Genomic DNA, 13311 nt, shown 5'->3' with positions numbered 1-13311 from the left:
ACACACAGACAAGGCAACGTGCACTGCATGTGCCTACTGAGGAAGCAGCCCACCAGGCCCTGCGGGGCCTCCTGGCAGGAGGTAGGAAAACATGCAGGAAAAAATGTGTTCTAGTACCGTCCTTGTCTTTTCTTTAGTTGTAAAGCTACCCAGGATAGTGTTTGTTTATCATCCTAGGCTTGCATGTGTGAATAGAGTGCTGACTCGCTGTTTAAAACCCCTGCAGTGGGCAAGCTTTCTAAAGCCAAATTAAAACCATTAGTTTGCTGCATTATCAATTGGGACAACTGACAATCGATGAGAATGCTTTAGAACAGACAGAACTCATGGAAGTAAATAACTGAATTCCTCCAAACTCCATTGCCCCAAAAATGTTTCCGTTAAGATACTGTTTACACAGATTTAATCAGTTGTGTCACTGGGGCACAGCGAAAACAGCCTGAGATTTAGCACCAGATTGCAATTTATAATCAATGCACCAAGAGTCACTGAAGTGCATAGCTCCTGCCCCAATTACTAATTAATCAGACCCAAAGAGGTCTCCATAAAAAGCATAGCAGTCAGCTGTGAGCCCTATAAATTCAAAGGGCTTCTCTATCCTTTATGTAGGAAAGGTGACCCGAGAAGCTTTGCATCCTGCAGTTAGGAGCTGGTTACAGGAAAAAGGAAGGCTGTTATTTGGTTTTGTTGGTTCTTTTCCCCCTCCCTCCTTAGTAAGAATGAAACCAGTTTGATTGCAGTAAAGCTTAGGCAGTATGAGATGCTGGGATGAAATGCGTTGAGTGACTTGTTTTCTTGAAAGTGCAACTATTCAAATGCTTTGGTTTGGTCATTTGTTTGCTTAGGTGTTTGGTTTATTTTTTAAATTTGCCTAAAAGCAATTAGCAAAATGGGAGTAGCTGCATTGGCTCCTAGTGGTGAGGTGGTAACAAAATGGTTCACAAGGCCTGTCACCCACGGAGGAGGGTTGTGGGGAGTGTGGCATGGGCTTGGCATTATTTGCTTGTTGAACTCCTGATGGATTTACAGCATTTGAGGCTTTAAAAGCTACACTGTGGGTACTCCAGCTGGGCTGGAGGTGAGCAGTGCTGCCTCGAAGGGGCTGAAGGAGATGCCCCTACACACATTTCCCAGGAATCTGCAGCTCCTTTCCAGAGGTTAGAGAGGTTTCTGCTGCCTTTGACTCCTCTAGAGTGGTGTCTGTTGGGCTCAATGGGTTCTGAAAAACACCTCAAAAGAGTACCTGAATTCTTCCTACCTTGTAATTATTTTGTAAAAGGGATAATTCTGACATTATTAAAAAAATAGAGAAGGAAATATAAAACTATGAGCTAAATTCTCCCATTTGATGTTTTTGCTTGTTTTATACATTTCATCCCACTACTTTTATGGTCAGACCAATCCTTTCTGATATTGATAGTCCAAAATAGAAACCAACATTTTTTAATACATGCTTTAGATAAAACCACAAGATATTGTGAAAACATGCAGTCCAATGTGTCATTAAAGTGCGTTATTTAAGTATAAATATTCTATTTTCTATTTTTTTTTAAGAGTTCTGTCTATATTTTAGGAGATGAAATCTATTTATTTTTTGAGGGCTAGAAATAACAGGGTAAAATCTTGCTGGTGGTATTTTTCTAGTCACTTTTCAAATGCACGACTGTGCATATTACATAGGGGAGAGAAAAAGCCTTCCCTCTTCTCACCCCTCGGCAACATAACAGGGAACAGAACTGCACATCTGTAAATAAATGCATCATTAGATTCTCATCAATTTGTAAGCTTCACTTGATGTATGGCTAAAATAATCCCACAAGGATAACTAAAGAAGTGTTTGCTTTCAAGCACACACAACACAGACCAGCAGAAACACTATTTCAGTTAACACAGTGTGTTGAAATTTTTGGTTGTTGGCTATTTTGTTTTCTTACAACAGTCCACACTGAAGAATTATTTTAGATGCATTGCTACCAATATATTCATTAGCTGAGGATCTCTGGACATATTAAAAGAACACAGTAAAACAACTAATGATGCACTTGAGCAGTAACAGGTTGTCATTAGAGCAGCATCTGCTCTCATCAGAGTTAATTATTCAGTTGCTTTGTTTTCCAAGTAGGTGTCTGGTAGAATTTAGCAGAATCTTAATTAAAACACATTTTCAAACTCCATGGATGCTCATCTCATCTAAAGAAATCAAGACAATTTCCACCATAAACATCAAGCTTCAGTTGAGCCATCAAACAGCAGAAGGAGCTGAGCCAAGGCGAGTTTTAGGCATTAACCATTACAGTGCCAGTGGGATGCAGGTTGCTGCAGGATGCAGGAAATGGTGCCCTGATGAACTCCCCTGATAAACTGTTCTATGAACTTACCAGTAGCCAACACAGGCACGCAGTTAAGTAATGAGAATACTCACACTGTGTAATTGCTTTCTCTTTACAAACCCCTCACATGCTGCATGTTAATTCTGAGCTGCAGAGGGGCAGAGGGGCAGGTGTGCGTGTGCTCCCCAAAAACGAGTCACTACATGTTCAGGCACAGACCTGCCTTTCTGCCCACTTCTGTTGTTCCACCACCACCCTGCCCAAGGTCCCCTGAGCTGACTTAGCAGCAGATGCTGGTGTTTTTGAAACTCTTTATTTCCCTGTGCTCTTCCATAGTGCTGGAAAAAGGTGATTTTCCTCTTATAAAAACTTCTCCCTTGGAAAGACAATGGAAGTATTCTGTCTTTGGACATAAAAAAATTAAGTGATTATTTTGAGGCTGCATTAACTGTCAGAAACTTCCTGCTAATATAGTTGCCACAGTCATGTCAGAGAACTTTTCCCATCAGATGTAGTAAACCCAGTATGCTTGCAGGGAGAGAGTAGGGAACTGGACGAATCCGTGCCTGTGTGTTTCCACACAGCTAAAAATGCTTTGTAAAGAAAACAGCTCTCTGAGGTAAATAAGCTTGGGTTCAATGTGCTTCACTTGAATGCCAATATCTTTACTTTCCAGGGTCTACTCTTTATTAGATTTCAGCAAGTGCATACCAAAAAAGTTCAGTCTATGAGTAAATAAAGTTTATTTCCCAGTGGCCAGCACAGAATATGAGAACTTGAATCTTAAGCTTGGACTTTTTTGCTGCAGTCTATTGACTTACACTTGGAGCTAGTTGGGAATTTTCTATCATAAAAATGCTGTTTCATCAAACAAAATATTTTATGAAAATAAGCAGGCTGAGACAGCTGGATTCAGATTTCTGGATGGGAATATTCTGCTTTTTCACATTGAAACTGGTTTTATAAAAATATTCTTATTTGTAATGTTGTAAAAAGTTTTTTGAAAACTATAGATGAAAGAAAAAAATCGAAATCGTCATGAGACATTTCAGGTTTACCACAATGTGTTTCTATTTCAGTCCTATTTTACAGTGCATTTCAAAGCTTTTTCGGCTGGTGATGTTTAGAAATGGAGCTGCACCTGGACAGTACTTTTGTTCCTGCCTTTCTGATCCCTTTTAAAATAAAAGCTGTTCTAATAGAGAGTACCTGTCTGTCGTGAAAGGGAAAAATGGAAATCTGTAATTCAGTGACTGTAGTTTAATGGCTTGTACAATTTTTTTCAGGTTATTTTGAGGAGTTGAGCAAGCAAACCCTCCAAAGAGCAGGGGTAGTGCCAGGCTCTGCAGTATCACAGGACTCCTGATTTGATTGATGGAAATACCTTCTGGTTTGGGCTCTTTAAGGGACAACAAACCTGCAAAGAACACCAAGACATTTCCTTGTATGTATTCTCATCCTCCTCCAAACTGCTGCTTCTCACCTCAGCAGCTGTAAGAGCTGTTTCCCCACCACCATGTTCCCTCTTCCCACCAGAAGTGACTCAGGATGAAGCTGCCAGTACTTTTATCTCCTGCCTGGATGACTTTCAGATCTCACATCCAACAAACAGCACACCGCAGGAGCACAGCAATCCTGGTGAGGGGAGATGGACGTCTCGGGGCGTCCTGAGGGGTTTGGAAGGACACACGTTCATTTCTCAGCCCAAGCCTAAGCAGCTGGACTCACTCTTTCAGGCACAGTGGCTTTTTGGGCAGCAGGGCTCAAACCAAGTATGAGCTGATAACCACAGTACTACCACCACCTCTGAAACCACAAGCTTTTCTCCTGAATACTCAATTCTGCATCAGAATTATTCTGAAAACTGGCTCACATTGAATACCTGATGGTCCACAGGTGAGCACTTGCAGGAGATGACCTGAATAACTCACCCAAGTTTTATCCCTCAGGAACAGCCCTGGCTCCCCAAACTCACACTGTTACCACACCCACGTGTGTTTGCGTGCTGCTCCACTGACTAACAGGCAAAGCAGGCAGGCAAATCAACAAAGCTGTGGGCTGGTGCAGGTGGCATTTTCATGCTACAGCACTGGTGGATGACATGGAGCGCTGCCACGTTCGAGCTGTGGGCTCCTGCTTCAGCGGGCACTGAGCAGCCATCGCTGCAGCTGCTGGGTGGCTGCTGCTGCCACGGCGAAAGCCCTGTGTCTGGGAAGCTTTTCAGCTGTGCTTCCTTTTGCAGCCTCCTTTTTGCCCAGACTAAAACCTATCCAGGGACCCCACAGTGTTGGAGGATGCTTCTGCATGACCTCTTACGATGTTCAAATCTGTCAGAAAGGTTGCCAGGATTTGCTGCTTGGAGGGGACAGCACGTGGGCTGTAGTCCCTGCTGTGGGAGTTGGTGCCCTGTCCTGAGGAAAGGTGGTGTTTGGGAGGGGAAGTGGCTTGCTGGTTGTCCTGCTCCTGTCATCAGAGCATTTGTTGCGCAGAGTGAAAATAAATAAATGAGAGCAATGCATTGGTCTTCACAGAAGCAGCTGTTATTCACTGCTCAATGGGGCCTCTGGTTTCTCCTGAGGAGTGGCTGCCTCCCAGCAGAGGTGGGTGCGTGAGCTCCATGTGGCATCTTCTGATGAAAGACACCATGACAAGCTGGTAGAACCTGGGCCAAGGCAGAGGAGAGGGCCACTGTTCCTGCTACGGTCACGGAGTCACGGTGGTGACAAGCTGGACCTTATGCATGGCCCTCACTTTTGGGAGAGAGTAACATTATTTACTCACTGCCATGTGCCACCAGCAGAAAGATCTACCTTGTGCCATGCTGTCTAATTGGAGCTTGGGTCAAACAGTTGCTCAGCCCCAAATTGTGGGCACACCTTTGCAAGTAAATGTATCTGCACACGTTTACATTTAAGCACTCAACTTGCAGCTGGCACCTGTGTCAGGTGGAGCTCGGCAGACCAGAGCACTGCCACTGAGTGGTGTGGGCTGAGCTGGGACTGCCAAAGGACCAGAAGGGCAAGATGTGCCACCCAGTGCAGCACCCGCCCTGCCCTGAGGGGCGTGGACGAGAACTCTCCCTTGTTGCTGTGAAGACTTCTGTGCCTGCAGAAGTGCATTTTTCCACCCTAAGCGAGATCAGATGGGTTGTAATAGCAGAGTAGGCAGAGAGGGGGGCACGTAGCAAGCCCAAAACTGTAAGTGGGGAGCTACAGCGATGCAAATAGCTCATTCCCAGAACTCACACTTTCAGCTTAGTGATATGATCTGATCAAATTTGTCAAATTCTTTGACAGCTAAAAAAAGAAAGGAAAATGAGGACTCTATTTGGGTAAATGGATTTTTATTAAAATTTTTATAGCATATTTTGTATCACTCAGAACTTAACTTGAATCAATGTGCCAAAGACTGAGTTTCTAGTGAAATTCTGTTTCCTCTTCCTCTTGCCCAGGCCTGATTGCAGGATCAGGCACCTGCACCGCCCTGACAGAGACACAGAGCAGACACAGGGTACCCACCACTGCAGGGACATCAATCCTGCCAGAATACCCCAGAGCAGTGCAGGTCTTGCTGGAGCAGGGGCAACCATGAGGACTGAGCTTAACCCTCCAAGGTGCCCCTGGGCAGGACCCTAGCACGGCCTGGGCACAGGTGCTTCAAGTTAACCTCTGGATGAGCTTATTTTTTTTACATTGATTTCAGCTGGAGCTCAGAGGTATGAGGTTGAGGCTGACTTGCAGAGGAGTTGCAGCAGTGAGAAGGGCTGATCTGCACCAACCAGCCCTGATAGGAAGGGAGCAGCATGATGACTGTCGAACAGTTTGAACTCTGCCAGGTAAGATGACATGAGTGTGCCTTTGTGGCTGGGTGGTTTGTTTTGTGGTGCTCTGGTGGGTTGTTGTGCTTGGCTTCCTGGCACTGATGCTACTTACTGCCTTTTGTGCTGTTTGAACCCAGCTCTGCTGGTTTTGCTGTGTTAGTGCCTGAGCAAAGTATTGGAGAGACTGCTTCTTGTTGGCCTTGTGAAAATAGAGATGAGAGCAAGTAATGGTAATGAGAGGGAGAGAGGAAAGCTATGCACTTGGGTGTAAAATCTGTTTTTAAAACCAAGATGCTCACTGTGCTCTGAAGTGCGTTGTTGCTACCAGGGTTTGACCCAGTTCTCGGTTCAGCCAGGCTGGCTGGTTCTGGGGAACTCCTCCTCCTTTCGTTGCGAATACGACATCAGCTCAATTAATCAGGTTCCATGCAGTGAATTGAAAACCAAAAAGTCCTCTGTGACATTTATCTCTCTCTTTATTCCTGGAGGAAAAAACACAGGCACACAAACCCCTCCTAATGAAAATCAGACAGTGTGAGCAAGTGGCTCTGAAGCAAAGTTTTTCTGCTCCTAAACTGTACTTCAAGTCATTACAGGCTTTGCTTGCCAACGTTACAGTAGCTGAAGCAGTATGTACAGCCTGTGATACGCAGACTGGAGTAAAACCTTCTTCATGACATTTTGTTGTATGGGAAAGCTTGAGTTTTTGGAAGACGCTCCGATAACACAATATGGAAAGCATGCTATCTTAGCATTTCCTACGCCGACTTGGAATGCCTTCTGTTTGGAGAAGATCCACTGGCAAGTGAGGGAAGGTCTGAACAGTCAATTTAGATTTTTCTTTTAAATGTATTCTGTATGCATATACTGTGGTTATTTTGAGATTTTTGCCTTCTGGAATGATTACTGTCTGATACTAGATAGAAAAGTCATTATGCATTAAACATAGGTGTACAATGAGTTCAGTAGCTTAGGGGAGCTGTGGATGGAGCCAATTAAGTTTCACCAAGAGGTGCAGACTTTATTTGTCTTTAAAACCCTATTCCACACCTGCAGAGTTGTTACCATTAAACTAAAATAAGTTGTAGAAGCTGCTTTTCTTTTCTGAAGTATGTTTTTGCTGAGGATACCCGGACATCCTAAAAATGGAGCAACATGCAGTTGCTGACCCTGGATCAAATGCATGATCTCGCTGTGTTTCAGACCCTTCTGCAGTTACATCCTTCCATGCCTAGCTCAGAGGGGCTTGACATAATCTTGAGGGGGATGTTGGGAATCCTAACCTTTCTGACCAGCATTGGTCCCCTCTGGGCTGTATCCTGCAAGTCTGGCAGCACAACTTGCCCAGAGGGGAAGCACAGTGCCTTCCATCCCTGTTTGAGCATGCAGGGCTACTCATGCCCTGTGGTACAACTGTGTTGTGCAATGGGAGCATCTGTGTGTTCCTTTCAAAGAGCTTACAACTCTCAGAGGAATGTGAGTGAGTGGGATGTTATCAGAATATGCAAAGGTGTTTTGTGCATTATATCTGTATTACCTGAATTACCTTCAAGGTGACCGTGAGTGGCGGGAGGATTGATGTGGTTGACTGGAACGGTTGACTGGCCAGTCTGTGTTGGTGAAGAGGGAAGGCTATGCAGGAGGAACGGCAGCAGTTGTAATGTATGGAGTGGCATAGCAGAAAGGATACAGATGGCTGTAAGGGAGGTGCCAAAGTGACTGGATAACCCTGCTCATCTACAGCATTAGAAGAAACAGCCGTGGAGCAGAAAAGTGGAAGCTCCTGCACTAAGGGGACCTCACTTCACCTTGCACTGCCTGTCTAGGGCAATGACAAGATAATGATACCTCTTTCTTGTCCCTCTCTGAAGGAAACAATAGAGAAGACATAGTCACTAAACTTGTCGGGCAGCCCCCAAGTACCCACAGCTTTTGCTTGTTGCCTTTGCTTCCCTGCTCAGAGCACGGCACAGCTTCAGGGTGGAATGTGACCTGCTGAATGGCTGCCCAGCCCTGGGACCTGCTGCTGGGGAACACAGGGAGCTCTGCTGGCTCCTTGCCTCCTTCATACTGTAAATGGAGCTTGAGTGATGTGTCTGGGTGCAGCAGGGCCAGCACATGGCCTTATTCAAACTTGGCCCAGTAAGCCCTGAAGCTGCTGAGCTGCAGCTCCAGTGGCCTGATCCAGCTCTCTGCACATCTGGGTAACACATCAAAAACATGGGATGCTCAGCTCCACCATGGCTTTGTGGAGCCCTTAGCCTGTGTGGGAAGGGGAGGCAGTGAGCTGCTGGTGCAGCCTCCTTTCCTGCTTTCAGGAAGCACAGCTGGCATTGGCCTTTGGTTGCTGTTGTGCAGTGACTGCTCTTTGTTTCCATTCAAAAAACATTTGCTTACCACGCTGCCAGTACCTGTGTGGTGGTGTGCCATCCGACATGCATGTTGCAGGCTGTCCCCCTGGCCCTGGGGAGTGCCCGTAAAAGGTAGGAAAAGTGTCAGGACCTGTTGCTGAGCTCTCGGTTCACACCTGACTGTTCATAAGCAGCATTAACTAAAATCTGAGGCTATAGGCTATCAGGGACAGCAGCTTTTCCTCCTTTCCCCTCACCTGTTGGAGGATGCAGCTGTGCAGTTGCCAAATTCTCTGCCAATGCCTTCTTAGCCCCAGGCTTTCTGGATACTGTGCAGTATTAAAGCCAGTAACCTCTGTGCTGTGTGCAAGCAGCTAGAGAAAGGCAATCCAAAAGGAACATGTGAAGAGAAGGCTGGAAAAAGAGCCTCTTGATTATTCAGTTTTTAAGAGGGGAAAGTGCTGCAAGAGCAGCAGAACTTATGAATCCTTTTTTTTCACTGATGCTCTCTCTCATGGCTTGATTATCTTGTGCTCATTCTGATTAAAGTTTTACTGGTGGGTGGAGTATAGCATTGCTTTCCCATGCAGGATTTGTGGTATTTAATAACATGGATAATCTTACATTGCAGTCTTGTTCTTCAGGGGAGAGGGACAGCAGTTCAAGTCTCTCTATGCATTTGCTTGAGAACTCCTAGGAATTTGGTACATCTGAGATTCCTCTGTGGCATAAAATTTGACTGAAATCAGCCATCAGAGACAGTAGTACCAGAAAGGACTATGAAGTAAATAGTACAGTTGCATACATCTTGCCTCCTTAAGAGACCAGACTGGGAAAAAAATACCAGTATGTTAACAGCATGCTATTGAATATCAGGGTCATTTCATTTCCCACATCCCCAGCTGCAGATTCACATGTTGCTTTGAATGTACCTGTTCTCTTAGGCTCTGATCTTGAAAACACTTAGTTCTTCTGCCTCAACAGGTGCCCTGGAAGCTGCAGAGCCCTTGCAGCACTGAAATGAGGCACATAGGTACAGCTGGTGAGGCCAGGGCATTAGGCTGGTTCATGGAGGAGGGGGGAATAGCTTTCATTTCTGAATGTGGATGAGGCTTCCCAAAGTGCTACTGCTGGATGGCTGAATGTGTTTAAACACCATTCTCATGGGCAGAGGGATCTGCTGGCTCAGCTTGGTCAAAGGCTGCAGCATAGGGTGCCCTACTGTGAGGTAGCACTGTATCCCTGTCCCTTATGGGTGGCAAGGGCAGGGTCCCATACCACAGAGATTGCTGGGGGTGGTGCCAGTGTTGGTGTCACAGCTGTGGCACAAGCACGGGGGCTGGCAGGGGTCTCTGCTGGCTCCTAGGCCATGGAAACTGTGTTTGTGCCAGGAAGGAAAATGTTTTTTTCAGGAACTGTGGCCTTTGGTGTGAACTGACGTAGAAAATGAGGTGCCCATGGGAGGCCTGCAATCCTAGCTTTGTTTGGGGAGGAAGGAATTCAAAGTTTAGCAAAACATTCCTAATCCCAGAAAAATGCTTTGCTTCAAAACTCCCAGCAGGACCCAAGTGGCCTGACATGCTTTTAGTGCTGTCCCAGCTCAATCTGCAAAATCCAGCATGAAGCCCATTCCAGAGCCTGTGCCGATGGGCGTCTCGGCGCGAGCATGGCCAAGCGCTGCTGGCAGTCGCTCCGGCTGCTCAGCGCTCGGTGCCGGCGCCAGCCAGAAACAAACAGGCAAAGTGCCGCGCCAGAGAAAAGGGAAACATCTTACTCCTTATTTAATCAATATCAACAGACATATTAACAATCACATGTCAACATGCACTATTATTTGTAACCCACCAGTAAACATGCTCCTGAGGCCAAATCTGGTGGTGCCCTGCAGAGGCAAGAAGGCAAGAGCATGTTTGGAGTGCACCATTTCCTCTGGAGATGTGGATGGGCTGGGTGCAGGGTGCTGCTGACACAAAGCTGTATAGGGGAGTGCTGGCACTCCAGGAGCGTTGAGGCTCCTACGCTAGCACGCGTTCCTGGGCTGCTGCACATGGATGGCAAGGGCAAAGTCGTCTCCTCTGCCCAGATGTGCCTGCAGGGACCACCATATCTGCTCTGGGCCCCACATGCGTTTACCCTTGTGCAAGCTTCACACAGGAGCCTAGAACTTCATCTTTGGTGGCTACCCGTGGCTGGCAGTGCTGCAGCTTTGTGTTATGTGATGCTATGGGCTAGAAGAAAAAGTGGTGTCTAATTAGAAAGACGAGGTCTGGCCTACAACAGGATCTTGAGGGCCTTGGTGCTTGGACACTGTTGCAGGCTCTGGAATGACAGCTTGCGCCGGGGATGGTGTGAGTCAGTGGTTCATAACCCTCCATGCGTGAGTGTGGACCGGGAAGCTCTTCTGGAGTGGGTCTGGGGAAGGCCTGCAGGAAGGCTGATGATGATGGGTGAGCCAGAGCATGGCTGGGGCTTCAGGTTCTCTCTCACCTGTGCAAGGAGTGGGAGTGGTGGGGTGGTGCTGTTGTTATGGCATTGGTTTAAGAACAAACTAAGCCTCAGTCCTCCTTTATCCATGTGAATGCAGAAAGCATCCAGTGCCAGGCTTCCCATTTCTTCCCTGAAACAGGTGAAGTTTCCTGAGTCCCACTGACTGCAATGAGGATATGTCCATAAAGAAGGGCAAAAATAGATCTCTACTTTAATTTGAGGAATGTAAGTCTTTCTCTAGTGGTAAAAGCCCCCTCTTCCCGCCCCAGGTGAATGTGCTGTCAATATGAGTGTGTGCAGGCAGGGTTGCACAGCCTGTTTAGGTGGTGGGTTGGTGAGGGAGATGCTACCTCCCCCCTCCTGGGGCCAAGGAGCAGTGTGGCTGCCCTGTGTGTGGAACACCAAAGCTGGGGTGTGGGCTGCCTTTCCTGAGCCCTGTCTGGATGTCAGCTCAAAGACCATCCACTCCCTGCAATATTTACAAATATATCTGCCTCTAAAATCTGCCTTTTAGTTTATCAATGAGACAGGGATAGCATTACAGAGCTGTGCACACACATGTTATAAATTCCCCCAGCAATAATTCCTTCCTCCAGTTATGCTATGTACTTAGTGCATTCCTCCAGTATGATAATCATCAACATGCCTTAAAAAAGAAAAAAGGCTAACGAGGTCAAAACAAAACATAGAAGTTGGCCAGATAGTGGGAAGACACTGCTGCAGCCCCTGAGGCTGGGACTTCAGCATCCTGGCAGCCTCTGCCCTCTTGGAGGACAGTGGAGTGCTGCCTGTTGAGAGAGCAGCAGTGCTGTGGCGAGTGGGTGGGTGACAGCAGCCAGCCCCTCTCACTGCCTGCCGGGCAAACGGCTGGGGCTGGCAGGGGCAGAGGGGAAAGGAAGGCTAAAACATAACACAAGTAATAGAATGCAGCTTGAAAATCTTTTCTCTATTTACGTATCAACCCACAAAGGCGGGGGGAAGCTCTGTGGTGTGTTCAGCTGTTGTTAGCTGCCTGCCCTGTGCTGAGGGTGAGGGAGCTGCCATGAGACCACAGCCAGGCCCATGGGCCAGCTTCGAGTTCCTCAGTCGAGGGGCGTGCCATTCTTTCCCAAAGCAGCTGAATTGTTCTTGGGCTCAAAGCCTGCTTTCCCACAGTTTGCACGTGAAGCAGTAAGTGGTGTAAGGCTGTTACCTGTCTTACAGGGGGTTTGTTTGTTTTTAAAATTGTTTTGAGGGCTCCATATCTGCTGATGCTTAACTAACAATGAAATGTGATCAGGTTTTCTGTGGCCAGTCTTCTCTCTTTAGCTTGTCCTGTCAAAGAGCTGCTTCTCAAGCTGGCCCTGGCATAAAGCAGTTGCTGTTTCTTTCCTTTTATTCTACTTTCTCGAGGACGAGGACCTTGTGACCGCTAATTGCTCTCAAGCCAGCGAGCATGCAGGTGTATGTCTGAGCTTTCTCTCTTCCCCTTGCCATCGTTAAATGGTGCCAGGTTTGGCCCCAGATTTGTCTTCTTGTGGTTGCTGTGGTACCCTGGCGTGCAGCATTGCTGGGAATGCTTTGGGCAGCATCTTCCAAGGCTTTCCCTAGCCAGGACTGATGGGTAGTGTCTTTTGGGGGTGACAAAGATGAAGAGGAGTTGCCTGTGTTTGCTCTCTGTGGGGCACCCAGTGTTGTCAGTCTGGCTGGAGCCATTAACAAAGGAGGTCTGGGTGGGAATTAGCAGTTGACAAAGTGCTTTTCCCCCAGCATCCCACTCCCTTGCTTTGTGGGAGCTGTTAGCTTTCCTGGTGAAACAGATGCTCGAGCATCGCAATAGCAGTATGCTCCCTTCAGCCTGAATATGTTACCTGCTTGCTAGTAAGCAGCAGAAATGGTGAAATGCATCCAAGATGGCCTTTACCAGAAAGTCTTGCCTGGATTCACGGGTATGGGGCCAGTTTCCCAGCTCCTTCCAGTGGCCCCATGCTCCCCACTGCCTCCCTGCACAGGGATGTCTCACTCTGCCACTGTGACCGACCAACCTATGAGGCCATGGGATACCCAGGGATCACAAGTGGCAGACACAGGTATCCAGGGGACCTGGTGGCAAGTGGAGGACTGTTTCTGGAGGATCAGAGTAGCTGAGAAGCTCCGCCTGTGCCACTTCTCAGCCTGCCACTGAGCTGTGTCGGCTCAGTGCCTGCAGCCTCTGCCCTGCTGACAGGTGCTGCATTCCACTGTGCTGCCAGAGGGCTGCTGGGTTTGGGAAAAATCTGAGTTCTCCCAGGACATGCTAGTGCTGAATTCTTCCTCAGACTTCTTTTTTTCTCCCAAAAGGTTA

The sequence above is a fragment of the Pseudopipra pipra genome, chromosome 7 (genome assembly GCF_036250125.1).
Source record: "Pseudopipra pipra isolate bDixPip1 chromosome 7, bDixPip1.hap1, whole genome shotgun sequence".
NCBI classification, from domain to species: Eukaryota; Metazoa; Chordata; class Aves; order Passeriformes; family Pipridae; genus Pseudopipra; species Pseudopipra pipra.
This window is presented reverse-complemented; position numbering follows the sequence as displayed.